The sequence below is a fragment of the Triticum dicoccoides genome, chromosome 1B, assembly GCF_002162155.2.
Source record: "Triticum dicoccoides isolate Atlit2015 ecotype Zavitan chromosome 1B, WEW_v2.0, whole genome shotgun sequence".
Classification (NCBI taxonomy): Eukaryota; Viridiplantae; Streptophyta; class Magnoliopsida; order Poales; family Poaceae; genus Triticum; species Triticum dicoccoides.
In genome coordinates this window covers 16393338-16418226 of record NC_041381.1, presented here as the reverse complement: position 1 = coordinate 16418226, position 24889 = coordinate 16393338, and the positions used below count along the sequence as shown (strand labels likewise).

Here is a 24889-nt window from a genome sequence, read left to right as displayed (position 1 = left end):
CAACCTAAGCGATGTCCGGCGTCCCCTGGGCAACCAGGGTCTATACCAACCCGACGTCTTGCTCATCCGTTGTGCCCTGAGAACGAGATATGCGCAGCTCCTATCGGGATTTGTCGGCGCATCGGGTGGCTTTGCTGGTCTTGTTTTACCGTTGTCAAAATGTTTTGCGAACCGGGATTCCGAGACTGATCGGGTCTTCCCGGGAGAAGGTCTATTCCTTCGTTGACCGTGAGAGCTTGTGATGGGCTGAGTTGGGACACCCCTGTAGGGTATATGATCTTTCGAAAGCTGTGCCCGCGGTTATGAGGCAGATGGGAATTTATTAATGTCCGATTGTAGATAACTTGACACTTGACCTCTTTAAAATGCATCAACCGTGTGTGTAGCCATGATGGTCTCTTCTCGGCGGAGTCCGGGAAGTGAACACGGTTTGTGTTATGCTTGACGTAAGTAGTTTCAGGATCACTTCTTGATCACTTTTAGCTTCTCGACCGCCGCGTTGCTTCTCTTCTCGCTCTCATTTGCATATGTTAGCCACCATATATGCTTAGTGCTTGCCGCAGCTCCACCATATTACACCTTACCTTCCTATGAGCTTAAATAGTCTTGATCTCGCGGGTGTGAGATTGCTGAGTCCTCGTGGCTCACAGATTCTACCAAAACAGATGCAGGTGCCGAGGATACTGGCGCAGATGGCGCAACTGAGCCGAAGTGGGAATTTGATGAGGCCCTTGGTCATTACTATGTATCGTTTCCAGATGATCAGTAGAGGTGCCCAGTTGGGACGATCGGGGATCTAGCATTTGGGGTTGTCTTCTTTTCATTTGAACTTGACCGTAGCCGGTCTATGAGTGTATTTTGAATGATGTATGATCTTAATTTATGTATTGTGTGAAGTGGCGATTGTAAGCCAACTCTCTTTATCCCATTCTTGTTCATTACATGGGATTGTGTGAAGATGACCCTTCTTGCGACAAAACCACCATGCGGTTATGCCTCTAAGTCGTGCTTCGACACGTGGGAGATATAGCCGCAGCGTGGGTGTTACACCAAGGGCCTCTCGGGCAGCGATTTCCTCGATGAGTATTCCACTGCACCCACGCCTTCCGTTAAATCTGGGGAAGAGAATTCATCACCACCACCACTCTCTCGTTTTTTATTTTGTTACTCATGCAGTTATGAAAGTTAGAGCACATACATGCTTTATTTTACTTCATTTCATACAGGGCATTCTATAATTACTAAGAACTGATTTGTTGAAGTGTGCCTCCCTATTTTGTCCAGATAACTACTTCAGGTTAGGCGGGTGAATTAAAAAGGGTAACCATAGATATATGGTCTAGCATCACGAGGTTCAGGTTCCTGCCGTTGATCAACCGTTGCTCCGGTCGAGGTGGGTTATGCTTGATTATGTTCTTCTTTGTATTTTTGTTCATGGCCTACACTGGTGTTATCATCTATTCTGTTACAAAAATTTCAATGGCTTAGTTTCATGTCCCAGTACCACTTGAAGTACAACTAAGTACCTTCTGACAGGACAACAATGTATGTATTTACCTATGGTTATTGTTTCCTATAAGAAACATGATCATCTCACCTTGGTTTCTCCTGTATCTGACTTGGGACAGTTTTATGTGAGATTTGTTTTGCATTTTCTGTGTGTGTGGATGCTTAGCTATTTGGTTCAGTTAGAGATTAAAGAAGACTGAAATTATGGGCTCGCAGCGAGGATTGCTTTGTCCAACCTGCACAAGAATGCCAAGAAGGCCTTCTCGGAGACGTAAGCCACGACGCATGTTTCTCCCATGATTTCCTTCGGTTGGATTTCATGGATTTAGGTGTTGAAAAATTATTGGTTGTGGATGCAGGATTAAGGACATGTACCTGCACTACAATGAGAGATCTGGGCTGGTTCTTTGTGGCTTCCAAAATTGAAATGTTTGTTCGGAAGTTAGTTTAGTTTTTTGTTATGGATTGATAGCTTCTCACATGTACCATCCTCTTAGACCTTTAGATTTCCAAAGAAACTAAATGAAGATATCGTGGTATGGTCTCAATGAAGAATCGGTATCTATGTTAAAGCTTTCCATGCTTTATATTTTCTCTGAAATTTGATCTTGAAGAATCATGTATCTATGTTAGATCCGGTGAGAAAAGGCGGCTTCCAAGCAGAGGATGCGGGAGTGTTGGCCACATTTGGTTTTCGACTTGAGTGTCTAAATATTCTCACCATACTTGGCTCCCTCTCGGCCTTTGCGCCATTGGCGCAACAAATCATCTAGTACAGATAACAACTCTACTGCCAGTCAAATATCGGAGGACCAGTCCAAGGGTGCAGATAAGAAAACTAGTAAAAAGAGCTTCACTCGCCTTAGGATGATGTGACTGCTTTGGAGGAATCTCACCTTGTTGCGTGAGAGAAAGAAAAGGTTGATATATCAAACTAATTTCAGATCAACCTACCCAAGAATTCCAGGTGATCACGGTGTGGGGAATGGGTGGTCTTGGAAAAACCACTCTAGTCAAAGATATCTACCAAAACCAAGAGCTGAGTAGCATGTTTCAGAAGCGTGCTTCGATCATAGTTATGGGTCCCTTCAGTCTCTAAGGTCTTCTTAGAAGCTTCATTATGCAACTAGATAGAGAATCTTCTGAAAAATAGGATGTGGTGGGTTTGATGGGCAGCACAAAGAACAAATTACTATTGATGCCACTTGAAGAATTGATCAAGGAACTGGCAAGGATTTTGGATAGAAAGAGGTGCTTGATTGTTCTTGATGATGTATCATTTACTACCGAATGGAACATGATAATACCAATTTTCCATGGAATGGAAAATACAAGCCGAATCATACAAGGGTAAGAATTATTGCTGAACATTGTTCAGAGAAAAAAGAACACATATACATGCTCAAAGATCTAGAATACAAGGATGCCCTTTAGCTCTTCACTAAAAAGGTACTCAATGACAAAGTATTATCATGCTTATTTTTATGTCTCACAGTCATGCGCCCTAGGTATTTTTTTTCAGTCATATTAGCTCTATTTTGAACGTAATTTGATCTGCCACACATCCTCTCTCTCTCTCTCTCTCTCTCTCTCGCTCTCTCTCCAGTCTAGGCCATTGCTCTTTACTGGGAGTAATTCAGCCGTTCCAACATTGCTGTATTTCATTACTACCAACATTATTTTACAAATTACTTATGTGCCGGGCAACCATATATATGCTTACCATGTTGGTGCAAATCTTGTTACGAAGGCAGGTTCAGATATTGCATTAGTTATTAGCTTCATGCATTAGTTGAGAAGGTTAGCTCGTACGTGCACGTGACTGCAACGTGCAGATTGATACGCGCTAAGTAGTTGATTCCTAGCTGAATAATAGGGCCATGCAGCGTGAGTTTGTTCACGACTTGGCGTAGTATACTTGTACTTTCTGTTAGATAGCTAGGCCACCGCAAGCGGCTCGTGGGATGGCATGGCTGCATGTTTGCGTGATGGCAACACCACGACGATCAGGTGGACGTGGGATGGCACGGCCAACTTACCCGTTCTGAGCTGGTTTTACGTTTCAGTTCTGCTAGTGTATAATAAGAGAAGAAAGAAAGAAAAGGGGCAAGCAGTTGCGCCTCGCAAAATACTGGTGTCTTTGTGTTCCTCTCTCTTGCTCGTCTCCATCGTGTCCGCGTGTCTACTCCGGCCTGTGATCCAACATACCATTTGGTTGGTCCTTTGCTCAGTCAATTTGGACAACTAAGAAGCAAATGCATTCATGATTGGCAAATCCTAATCACTCCCATCAAATCAAACTGATTAGTCACTGATCCACTCACGGACCCACCAGCCATCTTGCATTCCTATAGTTGCTCCATTCCGTATGACACAATGTTTGATGAATAATTTGAGTAGAAATTGATTAATCTCAAGGCCCACGCATTTCAATAAGTACATTAAAATATTTCTCCCATCCTTAGCTAATTATAGCAATACTAAATAACTTCATCACTTGAATTTTACGTATTCAAAGAGACTAGAGATTTGGACACACAATATCCCGAGCTGGTTGAACATGCAGAACTAATTTTAAAGAAGTGTGGCTGACTCCCTCTTGCAATAGTCACCATAGGTGGCTTCTTGGCTAGCCAACCTGAAAAACCTTTGGAATGGAGGAAATTAAATGATCATATCAGCGCCGAGTTGGAGATCAATCCAGAGCTTGGGACTGTAAGGACTGTCCATATGAGAAGCTATTGTGGAAAATAGGTTGAAGCGTCTCTACTCCCGTGCAGGGAGCCGTGTGATCTTATATTGATTGTGGAGAGACCCATCTCTCGGTAGGTTACATGATACGCTAGTTGGACTACCACCGAGATTTTACAGGGAGGTTTAAAGGAATAGTGAGAGATAGAGATAAACTCCAACTAAACTATCCTATAGAAGACTTGGCGCACAAGGCCACACTTGGTGTACATAGCCAAACAACGAACATGTTTAACACCTTCCCTTAATCAAAACTTAACTATGTTGAGATTACGCTTGAATTCTTCAGAGAGTCTTGTAGGCAGCGCTTTTGTAAACCCATCAGCAACTTGATCTCTTGAATGCACAAACCAGATATCCAACTCTTTTTTGGCAACTCTCTCCCTCACAAAGTGAGAAACAATCTTGATATGTTTGGTCCTTGCATGAAAAACATGATTAGCAGATCAATACGTAGCACCAAAATTGTCACACCAAAGACAAGGAGTTGGAGTGTGATGTATCCCAAGTTCTCTCAGCATGGACTTCACCCAAATAATCTCTGAAGTTGCATCTGCTAGTGCCTTGTATTCTGCTTCAGTGCTTGACCTCGAAACTGTGGGTTGTTTCCGTGCATGCCATGCGATTAGGTTAGGTCCAAATACCACAACAAAACCACCAGTTGAGCGTCTGTCATCTGCGCATCCTGCCCAATCAGAGTTAGAGAAAGCACTAACAAGAGTGGACGGTGACTTGTTAAATGTTAACCCAACACTTAACGTATCCTTCTCATATCTTAGTATGCGTTTTGCTGCAGTCCAATGCGCAGTGGTAGGTGCATCAAGAAACTGACAAACTTTGTTAACAGCAAAGGAAATATCAGGCCTTGTAAGAGTCAAATACTGCAGTGCACCTACCAAGCTTGTGTACCTAGTGCCATCCTCTTGACTCAAGGGGCTCACCTTCTACAAGAGACAGTTTTTCTGTGTTGGACAATGGTGTTGATGACGGTTTGCAACCCTGCATTCCAATTCTACTTAAAACATCGGTGGCATACTTTTCCTGAGAAAGATGAAGACCACCTTCCCTATTCCTCTTGACCTCAATACTAAGACAGAAGTGCAAATCTCCTAGGTCCTTGAGAGCAAACTCTGAATTTAAATCCTTCAGCAGAGTTGTAACTGCCTCACTTGATGAGCTTGTAACAATGATATCATCAACATATATAAGCACAAATATGGATGTATTTGACTTATTGTAAATAAACAATGATGTATCAGATTTTGAAGGAGAAAACCGAGTGCTTGTAACTTGGAACTCTACCTAGAGTACCATGCCTTAGGAGCTTGCTTCAGTCCATAGAGGGATTTATCAAGCCTGCATACAAAGGAGGGTTTATTTCTATCTTCAAAACCAGGAGGTTGCTTCATGTCCACTTCCTCTTCCAGAACACCATGAAGAAACGCATTCTGCACATCTAGCTGTCTGAGACTCCATCCTTTGGATACAACAATGGACAAATCAAGACGTATGGTGGCAGCTTTAACAACATGACTAAATGTGTCCTCATGGTATATGCCATACCTTTGTTTGAATCCTTTTGCAAGAAGTCTAGCCTTGTAACGGTCTATGGTGCCATCTGACTTTTTCTTTATTCTGAACACCCATTTACAGTCAATCAAATTTTTACCTTTATGTGGTGGGACCAAGTGCAATGTTCTATTTTTCTAAAGTGCTTGGAACTCTTCTTCCATGGATTTCCTCCACCTTGAATCTTTACATGCTTCTTGGAACATACTAGGTTCTCATGTGGAACAAGTTAGACCAAACTTGATCTTATAATTAACAGGTTGAATTACCCCTGCTCGTAACCTTGTACATGGTGGAGTTTGTGCTGCTTGAGGTGTCACAACTGAAGCTGGCACACAAGATCCAGGAGACAGATCCACAGCAGAGAATCCTGAGGTACTGTTTTCACCAGCATGATCTTCTGTGGCCGGAGTTAGGGATGATGCAGCAGCAGCCGAAATAGAAGATCCGGCCGCACCAGACAACGCTCCAGCCCCACGCGCCTCTGTATCTTGGTGGTGGGGCATGCCCTAGGCTGATTGGCGAGTCGCACGCCTGATGTAGACCTATGGGGTCGTGCCGAACCGGCCAGCCGGCTGGTCTGCGGATGGCGACGCGCGCATGTGGGGCTCCTGGCCTACAACACCCCACCTATCGGACGAGGGTTGGCTGGGGGTGTGTGAAGGAGTATTTTGGAGGGGATTGCGCCAGCTCTGGCGCTGCCGATCCCGAGGAGGATCTTGCCACCACCTTGTCACGTTGCGCGCACATAAAATGAATTCTGCTTTGAGTGATTTCTTCACCGTTTTTACCAAATTTTTGCCTGCTGCTTCCGTATCTTATCCTACAGCACCAGAAGACTCATTGCCACGGTTAGATGCATTAGTCATATGATCAATATAATTGTCATCCCCTTGCTGAAAACTGGTTAAATTGGAGGGTAATAGGAGTATTTCTTTGCGAAGCAAGGCACCGGTACTAGGATGTCGATGAGCAAAGGGGAAAACAGTTTCATCAAAGACGACATTGATACGTCTCCAACGTATCTATAATTTTTTATTGCTCCATGCTATAGTATCTTCTGTTTTGGACATTATTGGGCTTTATAATTCAATTTTCTATTATTTTGGGGACTATCCTATTAACCGGAGGCCCAGGTCAGAATTGCTGTTTTTTGCCTATTTCAGAGTTTCGCAGAAAAAGAATATCGAATGTAGTCCAAATGGAATGAAACCTTCGGGAATGTGATTTTTGGAACGAACATGATCCAGGAGACTTGGACCCTTCATCAAGGAAGCTTCCAGGAAGCCACGAGGTAGGGGGCGCGCCTACCCCCCCAGGTGTGCCCTCCATCCTCGTGGGCCCCATGTTGCTCCACCGACGTACTCCTTCCTCCTATATATACCTACGTACCCCGAAATGATCAGATACGGAGCCAAAAATCTAATTCCACGGCCGCAACCTTTTGTACCCACGAGATCCCATCTTGGGGCCTGTTCCAGAGCTCCGCCGGAAGGGGCATCGATCACGGAGGGCTTCTACATCAACACCATAGCCTCTCCGATGAAGTGTGAGTAGTTTACCTCAGACCTTCGGGTCCATAGTTATTAGCTAGATGGCTTCCTCTCTCTTTTTGGATCTCAATACAATGTTCTCCCCCCCTCTTGTGCAGATCTATTCGATGTAATCTTCTTGTGCGGTGTGTTTGTTGAGATCGATGAATTGTGGGTTTATGATCAAGTTTATCTATGAACAATATTTGAATCTTATGAATTCTTTTATGTATGACTTGGCCTACTAGATTGATCTTTCTTGCAATGAGAAGTGCTTAGCTTTGGGTTCAATCTTGCGGTGTCCTTTCCTAGTGATAGTAGGGGTAGCAAGGCACGTATTGTATTGTTGCCATCGAGGATAACAAGATGGTTTTTTTATCATATTGCATGAATTTATCCCTCGACATCATGTCATCTTGCTTAAGGTGTTACTCTGTTCTTATGAAATTAATACTCTAGATGCATGCTGGATAGTGGCCGACGTGTGGAGTAATAGTAGTAGATGCAGGCAGGAGTCGGTCTACTTGTCTTAGATGTCATGCCTATATACATGATCATACCTAGATATTCTCATAACTATGCTCAATTATGTCAATTGCTCAACAGTAATTTGTTCACCCACCGTAAAATACTTATGCTCTTGAGAGAAGCCTGTCGGTGTCAAAACCGGCGGATCTCAGGTAGGGGGTCTCGAACTGTGCGTCTAGGCAGATGGTAACAGGAGACAAGGGACACGATGTTTTTACCCAGGTTCGGGCCCTCTCGGTGGAGGTAAAACCCTACTCCTGCTTGATTAATATTGATGGTATGGGTATTACAAGAGTTGATCTACCACGAGATCAGAGAGGCTAAACCCTAGAAGCTAGCCTATGGTATGATTGTTGTTCGTCCTACGGACTAAAACTCTCTAGTTTATATAGACACCAGAGAGGGCTAGGGTTACACAAAGTCGGTTACAATGGGAAGAGATCTTCATATCGTATCGCCAAGCTTGCCTTCCACGCTAAGGAAAGTCCCTATCCGGACACGGGACGAAGTCTTCAATCTTGTATCTTCATAGTCCGGGAGTCCGGCCAAAGGTCATAGTCAGGCCATCCGGACACCCCCTAATCCAGGACTCCCTCAGTAGCCCCTGAACCAGGCTTCAATGACGACGAGTCCGGTGCGCAAATTGTCTTCGGCATTGCAAGGCGGGTTCCTCCTCCGAATACTTCATAGAAGATGTTTGAACACAAGGATAGTGTCCGGCTCTGCAAAAATAAGTTCCACATGCCACCGTAGAGAGAATAATATTTACACAAATCTAATCTGCTGACGTATTCTGTGGCGTGACATCATGCCACGGCCTAGCCTTTATTCATTTTACCATTCCACCTCAGCGCGCTTAGCGAGGCGGTTTCCTTGGCACGTCTTGTCGAAGCAGAGATCGTGTCCCCTTATTCTGGGATTCTCATAGATACGGGCGTGGGTAACCCAACCGCGCCATTAACCGCGGCGCTTGGGAGGTAAGCGAGTTTTGTCAGGCCGGTGGGGGCTTGTAGCTTCGGCCGCTCATATAAGGGGATAAGGATCTACCCTTTCCATTTACGCCTTCTTCCTTCTTTGCTTATCCCCACCTGTGTACTCGAGCTCCAGCGCCCAAGCCCGCACATCTCGCCTTGACCTACTCCAACCATGTCCAGAGCGGGAGGCAAGTGGATGGCCTCCTCCGTCACGGAGGGGCACATCAAAAGGTTGCGAAAAGCCGGATACCTGCACAACAACATTGCGCACCGGCTTCCAGACGAGGGGCAGCTCATCCCCACCCCTAGGCCCCATGAGAGGGTTGTATTTCTACCCCATTTCCTCCGCGGACTGGGCTTTCCTCTTCACCCGTTCATCCGGGGGCTCATGTTCTATTATGGCCTGGACTTCCATGATCTGGCCCCAAACTTCATCCTCAACATCTCGGCATTTATCATCGTGTGCGAGGCCTTCCTCCGCATCGAGCCCCATTTTGGCCTATGGTTGAAGATTTTTAGCGTCAAGCCGAAGGTCGTGAGCGGATGCCAAGCGGAGTGCGGAGGCGCCATGGTGGGCAAGATAGCCAATGTTACATGGCTCGAGGGCGCCTTCGTAGAGACCATCAAAGGGTGGCAATCGGGGTGGTTCTATATCACCGAGCCGCGTGACCCTGAATGGGCAGCAGCCCCCGAATTCCGATCTGGCATCCCCACGAGGCTCACATCTTGGAAAGAGACGGGCCTGTCGTGGGGCAACCCAGCAGAAGTGACCAGACTTCAAACCTGCATCAAGGACCTGATCGGCAGGAAAGTTAAACTCGTCACCGTGGTCCAGGTCATGCTCTTCCGCCGGATTCTCCCATGTCAACGACGGGCTTTCAATTTGTGGGAGTTCGACCCGGCCCAGCACCAAACTCTGTCCCGGCTTTTCGACACAAATCATGAAGATGCCAGGAAGGTGCTATTCAAGAGCTCCGAGGTCCCCCCTCCCGTCACCGAGGATCGCGGATTCTGCGCCAAGCGCCAAGCCAGCACGGTGAGATTATTTTTCCCATTCGGGATATTTTGTTTTCCATAGTTTGACTCTATGCGGGATCAAAACTCCCTTACCTTTGACAGGACGGGCTGAAGAAGTCCGGGCAGGTCAACTGTCCGGCTCCTTTGCCCGAAGACCCAGCGGATGCTCGTCTAACCAAGATGTTGGTTCCGGCACCCCACGTGGTGCCGGAGAAGAAGGCCAAGAAGAAGAACACGGGGACTCAAAAGAGCTCCCACGCCTCGTGGTGTCGGATTCTTCGCCTGACAGCCCCGAAGCCCCCTCCGCCTCTGAAGACGAGGAGGAGGAAGAAGAAGAAGAGGCCCCTCCCCCTCCAACGGGGGAAGGAAAGAAAAGGAAGGCCGCCCCAACTAGGGAGGCCGGAGGGTCCAAGAAGGGGAAAACCCTTCTACCGGACTACGCCTCCGATGCAGAAGACGGCGGGGAGGAATGGCCATCCAGGGTCAAGCCCGTGGCAAAATCGTAAGTGTCTAGATACCCGAATAACTTATGGCACCCCTCTATTATTCGATAGCTTCTGACGCCAGATTTTAATTATGCAGTCCACCCAGAGCTCAGCTCGGTGATTCATTGAGCGGCTCCCTGAATTTGTCGGATGTGAATAGCGCTTCACTTCCTACGGCTTCCTCCCCGCTCCCTGCGGACGACACCGAGGCGGGGTCCCAAAAGGGACCGAACCAGGAGGAGATGGTCCTGGAGGTGCCCCAAGGCGACCTCCCGGACTCCAGGACAAAAGGTGGCAAAGCCTTAGAGGGATCTAAGTCCGGCCCAGGGCCGGACACTGCTCCGGAACCACCAACGGTTCCAGAGTCCGACAGGCGGCGCCTTCATAAGAAGGGCGAGCCTACGCCGCCGGTGACCTCTGTCCATCCGGAGGCGCCTGACAATTTGCTGGAGACGCTTAATGGCGCCTCCATCGACGAGGAACACCGCACTGTTATGAGTGCGGTGATTCAAAAGGTCCAGTCCGCCAAAAGCGGGCTGACAGGAGCCTGTACAAGTCTGTTTACAGGCTTTGAGGTATGTGTTCAAAACATATAAAAATGTTACCGCATAGACAGTAGCCCCTGGTGCTCGGTTCGGCGTTTGGAAAAGAAAAGCCGAGCTGAGGATCTAAAAAGATATATGCAGGAGTCTAATAAAAATATGTTGATATGGGAATGCAGGCTGCGCTGCAGACCTCTGCCGCACTGACTGCGGAGGTCAATGCATTGAAGTGAAGCCTCGAGCGGTCCGAGAGCGAGCTCGGCCGTGCCAAGAAGCAGCTCGAGGACAAGGAGGGTATGTAATACCGTATGTAAATGTATATAGAGATACTTGGTTGCAAATAATGACAGGACCAACTTAAATGTTGTAGGGGCCACGGCCGAGGTGGCGACCCTGAAGGAGGCGGTCTCCAAGGCCAAAAACAGTGCGGCCCTAGAGCGCGTCGAGCGAGAGAAGCAGGAGGCGCGGGTGGCAGTGGTGCGGCAAGAGCTCCAGGCTCTCGTGGCAAAACACGAGAGTTTGGAGCGTGACTCGAAGACTCGAGAGTCCGAGCTCGCATTGGCGCTGGAGAGTGCCAAAAATGCTAAGGCCGAAGCCCAGAAGTCCCTCCAGGAGATCGAGGCGATGAAGAAAATAGCGGCGGGTAAGGCATTTTTTATGCAAAGCAAGAATATAAAAGTTAATTATCTGGTACTTACCCGAATCCGGAGCTCTCCAGGAGCGTTCGCCGATCTGCCCCGTAGTGTGTCTGATGCCGCCGCATTCTACCGGGCCGAAGAGGGGAGCTCGACGAAAAAAGTGTTCTGGTCTCAGTATGCTGAGGCCGAACATCCGGTGCCCCAGAGCGACCAGCTGAAGCAGCTGGTCGAGCTCCACAAGGTGGCCAAACAGGCCATGAAGGGCCTCATAGCTTGGCTGTAGCCTGGAGAAGCCATGCCTGGGAGCTACTTCGGTCTGGTGCGGCGGCTGGTGGACGCGTGTCCGTGGATTGAGGTGCGGCGGTCAAGTGCTCTATCTATATCAAAGGTGCCCGTCGGGCCCTTGGCCGTGCTAAAGTGCACTGGGGCAAGCTGGACGCTGAGAAGCTTTTGACGGACGCGCCCCCGCCGGGCAAGGAGTATCGCACGCCCAAGGTGTATTATAAGGGCATCCTGAAGGGTGCTTGCCGTATAGCGGACGAATGCACTAAAGATGTAATTTTTGAGTAGGCTCGCATCTATTATCCTGTACGCTGAAAACTTTGTTCATATGCGCTAAGCAACGCTTGTTAATGTAAAATATTACCTTCTGTGCGGCCGTTTATCAAATCTGAGAGATGCAAGTCGTCGGCTTCGACCCCCATGCCACGAGTGCTGGGGTGTTTGGGATAAACCTGAGCGCTCTTGTTCCCATTCTTGGGTCCATCTAGGGAGGCGCTCAGCACAACGAACCAGGCCGTTGGACTTATAATGCTTTATCACACTCACTTAGCCATAGAATTCTATAATTTTAAATTTCCGCGAAGCCCCTAGTATTCGGAAGACCGAGTTCGGGGCGCTATCCACGCCTAGGCCGGATAAGTCCGGTTCCTCGCTCTAAGCGGCATAAGTCTTTAAGGACTCGAAAAACCTCGCGAACAGCGACCGGTCTCTCACACTATCATGACGGTCAGTTTTAGCTTTCTCTACTGAGGTGTTAACCCAGCTCAACTGGGGCACAATCGCAGTAGTTCTCCCAGCACTACCTTAGCCAACATTGCGGAACGTAAGGTACCAAAACATGGGAGCCGGGCAAACCCAACTATTGACCAAAGACATGATTCGGAGCCGATGCATATAGTGCTATAAGTTCGGGGTGCCGCACTCATAAGAGTGTTCGGTCTTCTCACACCATGTTGTGGGGTGCTTTAGCCCCTGGTGTATTGGCCGTACCAAAGTGTACGGTTGCATAATGTCATGACTGAACATATTTGTATAAAAATAGATGAATACAATAATAGATAAGAGCTATGTATTGTTTATTAAAAAAGAGCTGCTATGAAGGCAGAACGATACAAAATAGTGCGATAAGCAAGGGATGGGATTATTTGACATGTCCCCCTCCAGGGGCAAGCTGCGTAAATTTAAGCAAAACGGGTATTTAGCTCGTTATAGAGACCACCTGGACATATGACGCAGCTTGTTCGCGCCCTGGCTGTTGCATCGTGTGTTCGGCGAGTTTATTGCCGGGCAGGCCTTCTGAATAGTTGGGTCCTGAAAGTATACAAAAAAACGGCGGAATAGGGATCCCCTAAGTGCGGTTGAGCCGCATTCTGGGCGTGCCTTAGTTGTGCCCCTCCCCTTATGCCCATGGTATTTTCAAAGCGTAATTATGTACACGTGGTACCGATATAACCGTCTGGCAAGGGCTGGGGTTGGGGCCGCACTGCTATGCTTGCTCGGAACGTGCCAGCCGGCTTTGTTGGAGGTTGCTTCGGGCGCGCTTGACGTTGTCTGGACGTTTAACACCCGGATTGGGGAGATGCCTTGAGAGGTTGCTCTGTACTTCCGTCGCCAGGGCCGCTGTGTGCTCCTCCGTTCGGAGAGAGTGTTCAGTGTTTCCATTTACCGTAATGACTCCGCGAGGACCTGTCATATTGAACTTGAGATATGCATAGTGCGGCACCGCATTGAATTTTGCAAATGCGGTTTGTCCGAGCAGGGCGTGATAGCCACTGCGGAATGGGACTATGTCGAAGATTAACTCTTCGCTTTGGAAATTATCCGGGGATCCGAAGAGCACTTCGCGTGTAACCGAGCCTGTACAGCTGGCTTCTACACCTGGTATGATGCCTTTAAAGGTTGTCTTTGTGGGGTTAATCCGTGAGGGATCTATACCCATTTTTTGCACTGCATCCTGATAAAGTCGGTTCAGGCTGCTGCCGCCGTCCATAAGGACTTTAGTGAGGTGAAATCCGTCAATGATTGGGTCTAGGACCAATGCGGCGAATCCGCCGTGACAGATGCTAGTGGGGTGGTCCCGTCAATCAAAGGTGATCGGGCAGGAGGACCATGGGTTGAACTTTGGGGCGACTGGCTCCAACGCATAGACGTCCTTGAGGGCACGCTTCCGCTCCCTTTTGGGGATGTGGGTTGCGTATATCATGTTCACCGTCCGCACTTGCGGGGGGAAGCCCTTCTGTCCTCTGTTGTTCGGCGGCCGGGGCTCCTCCCCGTCATCGCTAAGCAGCCCCTTGTCTCTGGTTTTGGCACTTAACTTGCCTGCCTGCTTGAACACCCAACAGTCCCTGTTGGTGTGGTTGGCTGGTTGTTCGGGGGTGCTGTGTATCTGGCACAAGTGATCGAGTATCCGGTCTAAGTTGGTTGGCTGGTTGTTCGGTTCTTTTGAATGGCTTCTTCCGTTGACCGGGTTTAGAGCCTTTGAATCCGGCATTTACTGTCGTATCCTTAGTATTGTCGCCATTAATGTGTCGCTTGTGCTTGTTGCGACGTGACCTGCCATTGTTGTCCTTGGTATCCGAATTATCAGGGCTCTTGGTTATGTTATTGCTACGAGCTAGCCAGCTGTCTTCGCCCGCGCAGAAGCAGGTCATGAGTGTCGTGAGGGCTGCCATAGATTTCGGCTTTTCCTGTCCTAGGTGTCGGGCAAGCCATTAGTCTCGGATGTTGTGCCTGAAGGCAGCAAGGGCCTCGGCGTCCGGATAGTCGACTATTTGATTTTACTTGGTTAGGAACCGTGTCCAGAATTGCCTGGCCGATTCCTCTGGTTGCTGGATTATGTGGCTTAGGTCATCGGCATCTGGTGGACGCACGTAAGTGCCCTGGAAGTTGTCAAGGAATGCGGATTCCAGATCCTCCTAGCAACTAATTGACTCTGCTGGCAGGCTGTTAAGCCAATGTCGATCTGGTCCTTTAAGCTTGAGCGGGAGGTATTTGATGGCGTATAGATCATCACCACGGGCCATGTGGATATGAAGGAGGTAATCCTCGATCCATACCGCGGGATCAGTTGTGCCGTCATATGATTCAATGTTTACGGGCTTGAAACCCTCGGGGATTTGATGATCCATTACTTCGTCTGTGAAGCATAGTGGGTGTGCGGCGCCCCTGTACTGGGCTATATCGCGGCGCAGCTCAGATGAGCTTGGTCTTTTGTATTCGGCCTGGCCGTATTTATCATATTCAGTGTGACGGTTATCATCACGTGATGTGGGGCGCCCACGCGATCCGTAGATCGATCTTGTTTGCCTTGCCTTGTCCTCCAGTATATCTCGCGGGTCTGTTGCGTCTCCCCGTACTCTGTTATGTTTTGAGCGATGCCAGGGTGTGGCTTGGGTTGAGGGCCCGAAGGTCTCTCTGTCGCGGCCACGGGCTGGCCGATCGTGCGCATCGTATGCTGGTAATGTAGGTCTAGTTGCTTCCTCCTCAAGTTGGGGTAGCAGCTTCGCTTTGGGTAGCTCTTGGAGGGGCGCTCGAGTTTATACTCTTCGGCCGCCAGGACTTCGGTCCATCTGTCGGCTAGCAAGTCTTGGTCAGCTCTAAGCTGCTGCTGTTTTTTCTTGAGGCTGCGTGCCGTGGCCATAAGCCTGCGTTTGAAACGCTCTTGTTCGACGGGATCCTCTGGCACGACGAATTCATCGTCGTCGAGGCTTGCCTCGTCTTCGGAGGGAGGCATATAGTTGTCGTCCTCAACCTCTCTGTCGGTCGCTCTCTCATGAGGGTTGGCTCCTTCGCCCTCCTGCACTGAATCCTGCTGCGGGGGGTTATCTTCGGCACTGTCCGGCGTGTTGTTATCTCCGGTGCCGGATTCGCCGTTCTTGCTTTGGTGGGATTTAGAGCGGCGCCGCTGACGTCGGCGCTTGGGTTGCTTCTTGGAGGGGTGATCCTCCGTTTTTCCTAGACATCCCCTGCTTTGGGGGTGTCCACCATGTATATGTCATATGACGAGGTGGCTTTCCAGTTCCCTATAGGTGTTGGTTCTTGGTCGTCTCCTTCATCGGCGTCCATACCGTCGATGTCTTCGGAGTCAAAGTCGAGCATGTCGGTTAGATCGTCGACAGTGCCTATAAAGTGGGTGGTGGGTGGGTTTCAAATTTCTTCGTCGTCCGTATCCCAACCCTGCTGACCATAATCCGGCCAGGGCTCTCCTGACAAAGAGAGAGACTTTAGGGAGTTCAGGATATCACCAAAGGGCGAGTGCTGAAAGACGTCCGCGGCAGTGAACTCTATGATCGGAGCCCAATCGGGTTCGATCGGAAGGGGTGCAGAAGATTCGGAGTCCAGAACGGAGTCCGGCACCTTGGAGTCACGGGCCTTGCAAAGGACTAGGCTGGTATTCGCCTCTATCGCCGTAGAGATTGCGGCTCCTGGGGCGGCGTCCAACCGTCCGTCCCTGGTTAGCGCAGTCGGCTCCGAACTAATGGTCGGAGCGGACTCCTAAGCGGCACCCTGGGCGCTGTCCGGCGGCAGAGCTAGGTCATGCCCATCGAGACAGTGCGGCGCACTCGGCCGTGGCTCGAATCCGTCGAAAATCAAGTCCCCGCGAATGTCGGCCGTGTAGTTTAAGCTTTCAAACCCGACCTCATGGCCTGGGGCGTAGCTTTCGATCTGCTCCAGATGGCCAAACGAGTTGGCCCGCAGTGCAAAGCCGCCGAATACGAAGATCTGTCCGGGGAGAAAGGTCTCGCCCTGGACCGCGTCGTGGTTGATGATCGAAGAAGCCATCGGGCCTAAAGGCAACGACACAGAGGAACTCTCAATGAAAGCACCAATGTCGGTGTCAAAACCAGCAGATCTCGGGTAGGGGGTCCCAAACTGTGCGTCTAGGCGGATGGTAACAGGAGACAAGGGACACGATGTTTTTACCCAGGTTCGGGCCCTCTCGGTGGAGGTAAAACCCTACTCCTGCTTGATTAATATTGATGGTATGGGTATTACAAGAGTTGATCTACCACGAGATCAGAGAGGCTAAACCCTAGAAGCTAGCCTATGGTATGATTGTTGTTCGTCCTACGGACTAAAACTCTCCGGTTTATATAGACACCGGAGAGGGCTAGGGTTACACAGAGTCGGTTACAATGGGAGGAGATCTTCATATCGTATCGCCAAGCTTGCCTTCTACGCCAAGGAAAGTCCCTATCCGGACACGGGACGAAGTCTTCAATCTTGTATCTTCATAGTCCGGGAGTCCGGCCAAAGGTCATAGTCCGGCCATCCGGACACCCCCTAATCCAGGACTCCCTCAAAGCCACTAGTGAAACCTATGGCCCCCGGGTCTATCTTCATCATATTAATCTTCCAACACTTAGTTATTTCTGTTGCTTTTTTTACTTTGCTTTTAGTTTTGCATCTTTATCATAAAAATACCAAAAATATTATCTTATCATATCTATCAGATCTCATTCTCATAAGTGACCGTGTTGGGATTGACAAGCCCTTATCGCGTTGGTTGCGAGGATTTATTTCTTTTGTGTAGGTGCGAGGGACTCGCGCGTAGCCTCCTACTAGATTGTTACCTTGGTTCTCAAAAACTGAGGGAAATACTTACGCTACTTTGCTGCATCACCCTTTCCTCTTCAAGGGAAAACCAACGCAGTGCTCAAGAGGTAGCAGACATCACGAGATATGTATACACGACCAGTTGGTACATCTAGACATTTAACTCCTTTGTGCTTGGCACCATAGCCAAGAAAATGCACTGTTTGGAGCGGACATGAGCTTGCGGTTGTTGTAAGGGCATAAGTTCGGCCAACAAGTGCAACCGAAGACACGAAGAGAGGTGTAATCTGGCCGTTTATTCAAAAGTCTATGCATGGGTGTATCATTTTGAATGACACGACTGGGAAGCATGTTAATGAGATGGACCACGGTATGGAAGGCCTCATCCCAAAATTTGAGAGGCATGGAGGCACCGGCAAGTAAAGCTGGGCCCACCTAAAAAATGTGCCTATGTTTGCGTTCTGCGGAGCCGTTTTGTTGGTGTGCATGGGGATATGATACATGATGTGAAACACCCATACTTTGGAAAAACGAGTCTAGTTTCTCATACTTGCCACCCCAATCAGATTGGACAACAAGAATTTTGCTATCAAATTGATGTTCAACAAGTGCTTGAAAATGTTGGAAAACTTGGAAAACGTCAGAGCGTTTTTAAGAAGGTAGATCCAAGTATACTTACTAAAATCATCTATGAAACTAACATGGTAAGTATGACGTCCAACAGAAACAGGGGCAGGACCCCACACATCAGAAACAATTAGTTGCAAAGTTCTTGTAGAAACACTAGTAGAAATAGGATATGGAAATTGATGAGATTTTGCTTTCTGAAAAGAATCACATATAGTTTCAAGACTACGCTCACCAACACATGGGAGCTGATTATTTCTAAGCACTTGTTGAACAATGATAAAAGATGGATGTCCTAATCTTGCATGCCACCGCTCGGAAGAGAGTCTGATGACACCACAAACTTGTTAATTGAATCTTCTAAATTTGGGAATCAATGGATAGAGCCCATGAACGCATCTACCTCGGTAGAGAACTTTCCTCGTGACCTGATCTCGGACCAAAATGAAATAAGGGTGAAACTCCAAAAACACCTTGTTATCAATAGCAATACGATGAACATAAAGGAGATTTTTTTGATGTTTCTGGAACATGCAAGATATTTCTAAAATGAATGTTGCGATTTGAGGTTTTGACAATTGTATGACCAATATGATCAATCTTCATACCTTCACCATTTGTGTTTTGGATCTGATCATGGCCATGATACTTCTCGCTCATCGTCACCTTCTCTAGCTCGTTGGTGATGTGGTTTGTGGCTCCGGAGTCAACATTCCAGTTGGTATCAACTCCATATGATGCATTTGCAGCTGGTGCAACCTTCTTTTTGGAGTTGTTCTCGGCATAGCGCCAATCACAATCCTTGGCTATATGGTTATTTTTTCTTGCAAATTTGACACTTGTTCTCATACTCCTCATACCCTTGGAAGGGGCGCCCCCTGCTGTTGTCGTAGTCGGGGCGCCTGTTGTTGATGCTGCCACCGTTCTGGTAGTGGTCGCTGCCACCACCACCCCCGTTGTTGTGGGAGTTGTAGTAGCCGCCACAGCCACCATTATTGGAGTTGTTGTAGTAGCCCCTGCCGCTATTATTGTTGTGGCCGTCGCCACCACCACCGTCGTTCTTTCCATGAGATCCGCCGCCGGCACCGCTTCTGTTGGAGTTGTTGCGGTAGCGAGTGGAGTTGTCATTGCCGTGACCTCGAGATGCAACATTGGCGGATGATTTGAAGGCACCTGCCCCTGTCCCGTGGAACATCTCAATGCACTGGTCGAAGTTTGCGACCATGCCAAAGAAAACTTCCACCGAGAGGGGTTCAGTGCATACGTCCAGCGCCGAAATCAGGGGCTGGTAGTCCATATCAAGCCCTGCAATAATAAATGAAAGAAGATCTTCGTCTGTTATGGGTTTCCCTACTGCAGCTAGTTCATCCGAGAGGGCTCTCATCTGACCGAAATATGTGGTGGCACTCTGGGAACCTTTATGTGCATTGGAGAGGGCTATGCGGCAGTTATTTGCACGCGAGAGGGATTGGGCAGTGAACTTGTTTGCCAGGGCAGTCCATATGGCGCGAGAGGTTTCTAAAGATGCGACCTGGACTAGTACCTCCTTCGTTAGGTTTCTAAGAAGGAAAGCTACGATCTGCTGGTCCTGAACTAGCCATGGGTTGTAGGTAGGATTTGGAACGATGGATTCCTTTCCTTGTGAGTTTTTGGTGATGATGGTCCTGGTTGGCTCGGGTATGGTTTCATCTATGTACCCATATAGTCTGGCACCCATGATCTGGGAGCGGGCTTGGGCCTTCCATAGTTTGTAATTGGTTCTTGTGAGACGCTCCGATGTGGTGGTGGTCAGGCTGATGGATGGGACGTGGTTGGAGGTGGACATGGCTTGGTTTGGTGAAGAAGATGATCGGGGTTTGCAGCGAGAGGAAGATGATCGGGGCTTGCTAGATGTGGCGGAAGAGGGAGGCTCTGATTACCATGTGAAAAGTAGGTTGAAGCGTCTCTACTCCCATACAGGGAGCCGCGTGATCTTATATTGATTGTGGAGAGACCCATCTGTCAGTAGGTTACATGATACGGTAGAGGGAGGCTCTGATTACCACAGAGATTTTACAGGGAGGTTTAAAGGGACAGAGAGAGATAGAGATAAACTCTAACTAAACTACCATATAGAAGACTTGGTGCACAAGGCACAAGGCCACACTTGGCGTACATAGCCAAACAGCGAACATGTTTAACAGCTATGATAGTTTACCTTATCACCTCAAGTCTTGTTTCCTATATATGCCCGTCTTTCCTGAAGATTACAAGGTTGGAAGTGGACAATTGACACATCGGTGGAGTGCAAAGGGTTACTCAAGGGAGATGCACGGTAGATCTGCGGAGGAAATCGCGGATGACTACTTCATGCAACTTCTAAGCAGGAGTATGATCCTACCATCTCAATAATCAATTCGTAATACAAATGGAATTGATTGCTGCCAGGTTCATGAAACTGGTGTCTCAAAGTCAATGGAAGATAATCTTGTTTTTACACTGCAGGAAGGTTGTAACTCAAACAGGCAGGCCACGGTGCGTCACCAGGCTATCAGCGGCAACTGGAAGGGAGATAAGAATGAGTTTGAGAGCATAGTGGACATGTCCCATCTAAGTTCAATTACATGTTTCGGACAGTGGAAGTCATTTTTTATTTCTGACAAGATGAGCTTCCTACGAGTGTTAGACCTGGAAGACACAATAGATCTTTATGATCATCACCTTAAGAATATTGGGAAGTTTCTTCACCTAAGATACCTTTATCTGAGGATGTGATAATATTGTTCACCTTCCAGATTAATTGCAACCTGAGACAGCTTGAGACACTAGACATTAGAGATACCGAAATAGTGCTGGTGCCAAAGACAATCATCAAGCTTCGGAAGGTAAACAATCTTCATGCTGGTAAAAAATCGGTGGATGATGAGTTCGTACATAACTTTACACAGGCTATCCAAAATGGGAAAAGTTTCCCGCCGGACGACCGGCCAAGCGTTCGGCCGGTCACGCCCACGCGAGTGTGCCAAATCAGGCACCACACGTGGCGCCACACAGTTTGGTGGGTCCCATGTACCACACGCGACCACCCCACAACCAACTTATCTCTTCACCGCTTTCAGTGCTACCTTATCTCCTCGCTCTTTCTTTCTCCCACGGACGCCTTTGTTCCTCTTTTGCTGCTTCTTCCATCAGTCCACCACACAATCCATGGCATCTCCTGGTTGCTACACGATGGTAGCAGTCCGCGCTGTTGTCCCGCTTCCAATCAATTTGCGCCTCAAACCAAGGGGACAGGGAGGGGGGAGAATGGTAGCTGTGGGGAAGAGGGGCGGCGACGCCGTGCGGTGAGCAGGGGGCATACCAGCCACTTTTTTTCTGCCGGAGTTGATGACGGGACTGCAGAAATGCTGCATCCCGCCATGGATTTTGCTGGAGCTGGCGTTTTGCAATGCTGGAACGACGGACGGCGTTATCAGCAGCGGGACCAACCTAATTTCTTTTATAGGAACCAACCGAATTTCTCTTTGCTACTACTAACTTCGTTTTTTGCTGCAACTTGCATTCATTGTTGCTACCACCGGCTCATTTTTTTGCTGGAACCAGCGGATCTTTTTGCTACCATCATCTTTGGATTTTGCTGAAACCAACTTTTTTTTTTGCTACCACTGGCTTTGTATTTTGCTGGAACTAGCATCCATTTTTACTACAACCGTATAGGGTTTGTGCTGGATCCGTGTAATTTTGCTACCACCGTCTATTTATTTTGCTGGAACCGGACCAGTTTTTTGCTACCACCGGCTTTGGCGGCAAGTCAAACCATCTCGCCATTAAAGCTGCAACCGGGAGTCGACAGCAACGGCGAGGACGGTTTGCGGCGGACGCCATGGTAGGGCTACCATGGATGCACGAAAGGCGACGGAAAAGCTGCTACGGGTCAACGACTTTTTTTTGCGATTGACAACAGCGAGCGTCGGCGGCGAGCTTCTCCGGCGAGCATCGGAGGCGAGGAAAACCGGCGAGGATGGGAACGCGCGCTGCGGGACAGCGGGAGGATATAGGGGGGCCGCCATGTGTTTCCTTAGTGGCGATGCGAAGGTTGAGAGAGACGATGGAGAACAAATAGATCGAACGGTTACACGCTTTGGGATCCAAGGGCTGCGCGGCGACCGGCCCAATTTGGGCCGGTCGACCGGCGCCTATTAGTCGCCATCCAAAATAGGCCATGCATTTTTTGTCTCAAGCCACTGGTTTCTTGTATAGCGTGTTGTACGGATAAGAAAAAACGTTGGGTCCTAGCCCCCCGTGTCGCTCCCGCGAGCGACGGGGGAAACCCTCGCTGCCGCCGGTCCTAGCCCCCCTCCCCTCCTCCTCTCTCCTCGCCGCTGCCGCCGCACTCACTGGTGGGCAAAGCCCGGCCGGCCGCGGCGGCGGCGGGGCCTCCTCTCCTTCCTGAACGTTGGTGGGCGGCGCGGGACGACCTCGCCGGTCGGGGACGCGGTGCTTCGTGGGGCACGACGGCGCAGGTGGCTGCTGCCCAGTGTGGTGGGCTACGTGTGGTGGTCGTCGGGGGTTCGCCCGTGGTGGCAGAGGCGACGGTGCGGGCTTGGCGGCGGCGGAGGCCCAAATCTATCTGGATTTGGGGGCTGTCCTCTGGCTGGCGGTCCGGGGGCTGGCCACGACCGGGCGTGGTCGTGGCGCTGGGCGTGGACCGAGGTGGCGCACGGCCAGCTGCTGCAGGCGGCTGCTTCCGGTGTTGCGGCGGTCCTCAGTGGATTTGGGCTGCCACGGCATGGTGGGAGCCCATGGTGGTGGCATGGGTCGGCTCATGGCTGCGGTGTTGCATCGGCGTGGTTCAGCTCATGGTGGTGTACAGGTCGTGGCACAACGGCGGTTGGGCTCTCCGGCGTCGGCTCGTATGCACGTAGCCCTTGGGGATGCTGTTGGTCTCTCTCGTGGATGCAGGTTGTGGCCGGTCCGGCTCCTCGCGCCGTTGAGCGTGTGGCTGGTTTGGGCCAGGTGCTGATCCAGGCTGGGAGTCCGGGTTGGGCGTCAGGGGTGAGTCTGGAGAGGTGGTGGGAGAGATGGGTGGCGCCAATGCGGTCGGGCCACCTGTCACCGGCAGGGGTGCCGAACATTGACGTAGTCCGATCCCGCCTCGCCTCTTCTCCGACCTGGTCGCTCCCTGATCGATGTGGCCATTCCTGTTGGCGGCTCTGTCGGTTTTCGGAGCTTGCCGGTTGGCTCATCGCCTACAACCATGGAGGACCTTTCAGGCGTCTTGTTTCTTGGGCAGCGGCCCAGGTGGTGGGAGCCGCGGTGCTCGTGGGCTGAGGCCGCGGCTCAGGTGTGAGGGCGGCTAGCCGCCATGGCCGCATGGGCGGTGTGGTTGTAGTCATTTTGTCATCCTACCGAAGGCGGAGTATGCTTACCGGGGTGAAAACCCTGTCTAGTTTAGGCCAGACCGACGGAGGCGGCGTCTGTGGGTGTCGTTATCTTTCAGAAGTCTCCGTTGTGGTTGCTCCCTCCCTTCGTCGTGCTCCGGATGAAAATCCGATCTCTGGATCGGGCGGTGGCGGCGCTACGGTGTTGTGCCCTTCCTGAAGGCACCATCTTGGAGTGCACGGTGTCGACGATTCCTAACTTCACCTCTTCGTGATCTCATCGGAAGGGCGCCGGCGGCTCCATAGTGATGCTTAATGTCTTCTCTTGTTGTCTACGTCAAGTCTGTCTGTGTGGTGTTGTTGTAGCCCTTTGGCACCTATGTATCTGGCCCTGAGAGAGTGTGGTTCTCTTGTTGTGTGTTGTTGTTTGTATCGGATCCGTTTGTTGGTGGTTGGTGCTTTATATATAAAGCGCGGCGAAAGCTTTTTTGGGTATAGCGTGTTGTGCACCTCAGCTTATGTTTGATATATGGTGACCCCAGCCACCGTGATGCATGCACATTCTGTTGCTGCAATGTATTGCAATGCGCCTGGATTTGCATGGTGTTCTGTTGGCAAGAGGGGTGAAAAAGTTGAAAGCCCTGCTCACACATGGTATTGGATGTTCTACAGGATATAAAAGGACACGCCCAGCTACGCAAGTTGGGAGTGACTGGTCTCAAGAAGGAAAATGGACAAGAGTTGTGTTCAGCAATTGTTGGTCTCACACGCTTGGAGTCATTGTCAATCTGGTCAGAGGGGGAGTGAATTTTGCTAATTAGCATTCCTTGGTGATAAAATGTATGAGTAAAAGCTCTTGGAGATTAGGCGAACATCAGGCCTGCTGTAGTACTCGGGGACAAACAGAGCTTCTGCTGTTGGCTGGGCAGTTTGTGCTTGCAATTTCTGTTGGCGGGCGGGCAGCCATGGCCATGCGGGTGGCATGGGTGCTGGTGGTCGGCGAAGCTTGGGTGCAATGGCGGGGGTTGAGCCGGGGTTATTACTTGCCCAGTTGGACTGGCCGACGGCAGCGGCGTCCGCGGACGTCGTTCCCTTCGTGAAGGCCGCGTCGCGGTTGTTCCCTCCCCATCGCATTGCTCCGGGTGAAAACTTGATCTTCGGGATCGGACGGTGGCGTCGCTTCGTAGTCGTTTCCCTTCTTGGAGGCACTGTCTTAGAGTCCGTGCTTCGTCGTGGTCTGTCTCACCCCTCCTCGGTGGCCATCTAGGCTTGGTGGCGTTGGGGTGGTGTGGCGGTGCCCGGCAGCTATGTATCTTGCCTTGGGTACGTGTGTCGTGTGTGGTGGTGGTGTGTGTTTGGATCGGTTTGTCTGATGGTCTGTGCTTTATATATAAAGCGGGGCGAAAGCCTTTTTCGGTAGTTGTGGATTGCAATCGTTCATGGGCTTGAGAGAGTACTGCCAATGTTTCTCTTTCAACTAAGACATGCGTCAAATTCTTGAAACCAACACCTTTGAACA

General features: G+C 49.7%; 1 pseudogene; it reads left to right on the top strand.

Moving 5' to 3' along the window:
- The first annotated feature begins 3389 nt into the window (after positions 1-3389).
- Positions 3390-24177, top strand: LOC119350000 (annotated as a pseudogene).
- The last annotated feature ends 712 nt before the right edge of the window (positions 24178-24889 follow it).